General features: G+C 43.5%; 1 pseudogene; it reads right to left on the reverse strand.

Moving 5' to 3' along the window:
- Positions 1-5,050: 5,050 nt before the first annotated feature.
- Positions 5,051-5,801, reverse strand: LOC110289133 (annotated as a pseudogene).
- Between the last annotated feature and the right edge of the window lie 658 nt (positions 5,802-6,459).

The raw sequence follows: 6,459 nt of genomic DNA on the forward strand, positions 1-6,459 counted from the left end.
GAATATTCCATGTAAGGCATAATACCTGTTTTAGGCCACAGTTGGCCAATAGGGTCTAGGGCAATGTTAGTCCTAGGAGAGTTCTGACATTCTATTCAGTGTACTGAGAAAAAAATGAGTTACCATGGGGAAATGTGTGCCCCATGTAAGAGAGGAAATCTCCAAAGCCCTACTGAAAGAGGAGGGCAGAATCCTCTTGAGGCAGACTGTGAAATTGCCATATACACTTCTGTCAAAGGTAAAGGTCCCTGGTACCTTATAGAGTGGAGAATATTTCAAGCCATGATAATAAGTTTCCAATTCTTATTCAGAGTTTTGTATTTTTATAGTTTGTGTTCATTCAGGAGAGACAAGGCAGCAACATATTTCTTCTTCAAAAGGCTTTGGATGACTGTTGCTGGCTAGGATACTTCTTTGACTTTGTTCATCTCTCCAGGTCTAGGCAGAATTAATGAAGTTACTACATTTCTATTGATTTGCCTGAAGGCAGGTGGCACAGGTTCTTTGCTCTGATTTGTAACTTGGACTATGGGACCTCAAAACAGAGTGGACTACTGTACCTTGTTTACATAAGGAGTCACCTTTGGAAATATGCCTGATCAGCTAGGTATAAAATTACTTTGTCCATATCTGTGAATTCCATTTTTGAGAAAGAGAATATGTTGGGAGGATATGGAAGAGAATGAAGGTCACAGAATCCCTCAGGCAAAAGTTTACCCTGGGAATTGGAAGAAGATGTCAAAAATAGCTTATCAAGTGCAAATGTCCTCATAGTCCAGAATACCTATGTGTTCTGAGACTTTGAGTTATGCTTGCCAGCAATCAGAGCATTTTTTCTTACAATTTTTTTGGTAATCTCTAGCTCTATGTTCTCCCCAAGCTGTGCAGCAGCATCCCAGGAATAGGCAACAAAGATGGAACTGCTCCATTTCAAGTGACAGGTTTTAAAATAAAAGTTAGATTAGATTTCATAGTTTTACGGTCATGTCCCAGGACATCATTTCAGAGTGTTTGACATCCATTCTTTTATTTGAGCATGCCTGGCCATCCAGGTCTGAAGGGAAATTTTAGGACCTCCTAGAGGAATAGACCTCATGATTCTATGGATAAAAGTGGATTTTCTGAGGTAAGCATGGTCAAGAGATATTGATTTAAAGTTTCCTTGAGAAAAAAAAATGAACATTGGCTTGAGTTTTTCATGTCAGTGGCTTTTCTGTAGGCTCCTTAAGCAGCAGAATTTGTATTAATCCCCGGTCAAATTTAAGGGTGAGTCTATATTTCCCTAATTCAAAGATAAAATGAAAGTTTCTTCCTTGACAGAGTATCTATGTCAATGATTCTTCATTGAAACCTTTTTGAACCTAGAGTTTACCTTGAACTGAAGGAAAAATCTGGGAAACATTAGGGACAATATCTAAGGTTCAGTCCATAATATCAGCAAGTTGTATGGGATTTCTCGACCTAAATGAATGTCCAAGCTTGCTTTGGACAAACTGGTATGATCAGAGGCTCCCTTTGCTTCAGTGGGAAGATGTGATACCTCCTTAAGCAAAGGTAGAAGGAGTGAGTAGCCCTGGGGAGAAAGGAGGTGCTGATATCCTTGAAAAAGAAGAGATGATCAGAGTATAAAAATCCCCATAATATTTTGAGCAAATATTAAATTGCTTACCTTAGCTCATGAGGTCCTAGCATTGCCACACCTTCTAACAGTTCTTCACAGCCTGGGGTATCCATATCCTTAGCTGAATTAGCAAGACACCAAATATAGATACCATGATTTGTGAAAAGCTTGGGATTGTGTCCTCAGCATGATTGCCTCCTAAGAATTACGTTCAACCAACCAGAACTGAGTTAGAATGATGATTTCACACCATGTCATGTGACTGTACTCAAGGAAGTGGCATAAGGTTCCAGGATTGGCCTCCTCCTCTTGATTTCTGTGAACTTTGAGCAGAGGGAGCAATGCTCCTTGGTCAGAGGTTAAATATCCCATGGGTTCCTGAACAGAACAGATTTTTATGAGAGCCCATTGGGTCAAAGGGGTACATTTTAAGACCTCGAACATCACGGGAAGGAAAATACTATAAGTTTGGAAAAGAGAAAGTCCCTCAACCCTGTTGGACAGTAGGGGAGTTGCCCTGTTCACCTTCTGTAGAGGAGGTTGGTCCAGGCACTCCAGGCCTCCACATCTTCAGAGAACTCTAAAAAATTCTTATCTCTGAAGACTCCATGCAGATTTGACAGAAATCTGAGGTTTCTTCTGACAAGTCGGCTCTAAATTCATGGATTTGTTCCCTATTAAACTTACAACAGGGCACACAGGTGTGGGTGTGGAGGACAGTTACCTTTCTGATGGCCAGCTTAAAGAGAGCCTTGGATCCAGGCTGTGGTTTTTATACATTGGCCATGGGACTTGACTCTGGAGTTCTCTGAGATTTGGGGGTTTGTTTGTTTGTTTGTTTGTTTTTGGTGGTCAATAGTGTATTCCCTAACCAATAAGGTCTGAGGGAGAAGCTCTTAGTTGAATGGTAGACCTGAGTCCGCCATGAACAAAGAGCAAAGCTCCTGTGTATTCTTGGTACCAAGGATTCAGCCTTAAGCACACTAGAGCTGAGCCTGAATATTTGAGATAAACTTCTCACTCACAAGGTCAGTTCTACACCTTGATTCATCAAAGGGGCGTGCCTCAGACCCTTCCAGTGCAGAAGGAGGAAGACGAAAGCATTTTACTCAAGGTCAGCTGACCCCTTTGGCATACACATAATGTCAGGAGATACTATGGTTAGAGGGAGCAAGATTTAGGCCCTCTTCAAAAGATAAACCAACTGGGTGTCAGCCCCCTTGAAGTTATGGGATACTTTACATCTGAGGGGGCCTGATGTGATGGAGTTGGTATTAACCCTGAAGGTATAAATTATCCTGGGTCTAGAAGGGTACATCTGAGTCCCCATTATGACTTCATCAATGCTATTGCATGCTGATAGTAAAAGAGCCATATTTGTGGCCTTCTTAAAATGTTGTTGAGGTCTGAAGTCCTTTGCTTATCATGCCATATGTATCAGGGCATCTTTAGTCATTGAGGACCTATGTGACACCTTTGTTCTGAAGTGGTAATTCTGAGGGGAATTAAAGAATTTCTGAGGTTTCTGGTTCTCATATGTTAATGCTGCCTTCAACACTGGGGAGTTTCTAACATATTTGATTTGGGGGGGTACATCTGAAACCCCCTTGAGTTATTGGTGGAAGTTGTGAGTCACATAGGTTCTATTTCATGTATGTGGGTATACTGTCATTGTCTTCAGACATGCCATAAGGTGGCATCGGGTTCCATGAAAAATGGTTGTGAGACAAGTGGTTGCTGGGAATTGAACTGAGGACCTGTGGAAGAGCAGTCAGTGCTTTTAACTGCTGAGCCATCTCTCCAGCCCCAGAACATTGGTTCTAGACAGGTAAGATTAAGGTCACTTAGGCTATTGGAGAAGCTCTGAGGATCCCTGGTTTAGAATGGGCAGATCAGAAGTTCCCTTGGTCCATACAGTAGTTTGGAAGATCTGTGGTTCTTAAGCTGTAGGTCTGAACCTTACTAGAGAAGAATGCCTGGAGTGTATTTGAATTCCTGGTTTAGACAAAGTGTACCTGATGACTCCTTGAGCCATTGAGAGTGATATAAGCCCCACTTCAAGCATGGGGGGAAACTGTGAGTCTTCTTGGTGCTGAAGGAATAATTCTGAGGTTTCTGTGTCAGAAACAGGACTTGGAGGACCCATTGACAGATGAGAATGTTGGCGTATCCACAAAAAATCTATAAAGGATGCCATCCTTTAGAGGCAGAAAGGTTCACACCATGTAGGGGAAAGTAGAAATGCCAAAGACTCTTGGATCTGTATGAGATCAAGTGTCAATTTGGAGAGGAGAGAAGGCCTGAATATATCATTATCGAGGCTTCCTGGGAACCTAGAACACACATATCATGCAGGCCATGCAACAGCTTAAACAATCTCCAGTATGCTAGGAGGCATTTCCCAGCTAGTTCTCTTGATAAATCAGCTTCCTACTTCTGAAAATGGCAAGGCTTTCTCGTTTCTGCTGGCCAACTCAAAGTCTGTGTCCTGGGTTTACGAACTGGCTGGCTACTCTTAGTCTCTTCGACCTCAGGCACCCAGGTCCTGATCCTTGGACAGAGGTACTGAGGTCAGAGGATCAGAATAAGAAGCACTCAGTGCACCTTAGATCAAGGGAGTCCATTTGTCATGGACTAGATCAGATCTAGTAGGTAGGTCTAGGTCCTCAATGATCAGAAGAATCACATAATATTCTCCATGAGGTGAAAATTATATACCATGCTCTTATGGCTACAAATTGTGAGCTACTCTTAATCAGAAAGGGGATTCTTNTCCTGCTTTTAGTCACAGGGGCATAGATGATGCTTCAATGTGCATCTGAGGCAGCTAGGAGTGGAAATTGTAAGTTTGATAGACAGTTGATGAGAAGAAAAAGTTCTAAATTCATGTTGTTCATAAGGGGCATAGAAAGGGAAAGTATGAGGGCAGCTTCTGGATCAAAAAAGAACTGAAAATGCCAGGGTAAGAGAGAGTAGGGCACAGGCTGCCCTCTTGAGATGGACTGCCTTACAGGTTCCATTTGGCAGGCTGGGAAGCTCTGGTGCGTCCCTGGAAAGAAGGAGGAAGTGGGAAGCAAGGAGTAAGTCGTAAGCCTCCTAGAGCCTTTACGATATCTCTTTTGTCATAAAAAGCATCAGTGAGGCCCAGTTTCTTAGATAGGGCATTTGAGGGGCCACCTCTTTCACCCTGAAGCATTCTGAGCCTTTCTGAAACAGGGATCACAAAGCCAGTGTCCCTTTGGTGAGAACTGGAAAGTCTGAGTCCACATTGGTCTGATTGAGAAGGTCCAAGACCTCCTTTAGGGGAGAGGGAAGAACTACAGCTCCCCTTTTGCCGTGCGATCCTGTTGAGATTGATTTTCATATGACGTGTATATTTGTGGCCTCCTAGGACAGAATGGTCACAAAGGGGGAACCCAAATTCATAATTTAATGATGGGTCTCTCCAAGGACAGGAGAGAGCAGGTACCACATCCTCTGCTTGAGATATTGTACGTCTGTAATATCTTTGCATAACAGGGAATGTTCCAAAAGGGAATGTGGTACTCCCTTTTGGAGGTATGAATCCCCATAGGTTAGGCACCAAAGCTGTGGGCTCCCGTTTGGCACTTCTGGAAGGTTTCTCTCCCTCTTGGACATTAGGAATATGTTTTGAGCCCTCCTTAGTAGAAACAGGGTGGCTGATATCGTCTTGGGGTGATGATGAGAGTTTCACCCCTCTACGGGGACTGTCTCCATCTGGAGATGACTCAATGCATTCTTGATCTGCAGAAGTTTGCAGGGCTCCTTGGGTAACAGAGGCTTTCCTCTGTATTCTCCTGGTAGAAGGAGCGTGTCTGGGAATCTCATGAGGAGAGGTGGGGTGTCTGAGGCTCTCTTCATAAGAAAGAGTGGTTCGCATGCACTCTTCTGTAGGGATGGAGGATGGCTTGCCAACCTCATGCTCTGAATTGGGAGCTTGGATGTCCCATTGGTCAGAAGGGGCTTTTTCTGATGGGGTTTCAGTAGACTTGGATGGTCTGTGAATGCCTTGGNTTGGTAGGGGACTTCTGAGGCCCTCCTCATGAGATGGTGAGCATCTGCAGGCTCCTTTAGCAGAATTCGAAGTGGCGAAGTTTATGTTAGTCACAGTTTTAAGCTTTACACCTCTTTTCTTAGATTTGCAAGCTCTTACCTGCATTTTGGAAGAATGGCAGTGTTTCCAGATGGCATGTTTTGAGCACACAGATTTCAGGCCTGCTTGATCTACAGAGGAAGGGCTTGGTCCAGTTTTCCACAATTTAGAAGGTGTGGGGCAATCCCCTGGAGGAGGAGAATGAGTGAGACGTTTTTTTACAAAGGACACTAGATCTGAAACTCAATTCTGATGATTTTAAGAGGGAGATGCTCCTTTGAGGAGTAGAGGTAGGACTGGATTCCTTTTCTGCATATTTGGAAGATGTGAGGCTACTTTTGGCAGAAGAGATACATGTTAAGGCATCAAGTTCTGAAAGGCAGTATCTGATATCCCCTTCAGGAAGTGGGACATGTTTCAATATCCTTTGGTTAGATTTGAAACATCTAGGGCTCTTCTTGAGATAAGAGGAATTTCTCTGGCCACCTTCATGAGGAGGGGTAGGAATAAAGTCCCCTTCTGCACAAAGGGACAGTCCCTGAAACTCTGTTGAAAAGGAAGTACCAAAGGTTTCTTGGGCAGATGGCAGAGGTTCTAGAGACCCCTGGGCTGGTTGAGAAAGTTCTAGACTTTCCTGGGGAAATGCTGGTGTTCCCAGGATCCCTTGTTCAGATACTAAAGTGTCCAGAGCACCTTCACTGGATTTCAAAAGACACAGAGACCC

The sequence above is a fragment of the Mus caroli genome, unplaced genomic scaffold (assembly GCF_900094665.2).
Source record: "Mus caroli unplaced genomic scaffold, CAROLI_EIJ_v1.1 scaffold_17594_1, whole genome shotgun sequence".
NCBI classification, from domain to species: domain Eukaryota; kingdom Metazoa; phylum Chordata; class Mammalia; order Rodentia; family Muridae; genus Mus; species Mus caroli.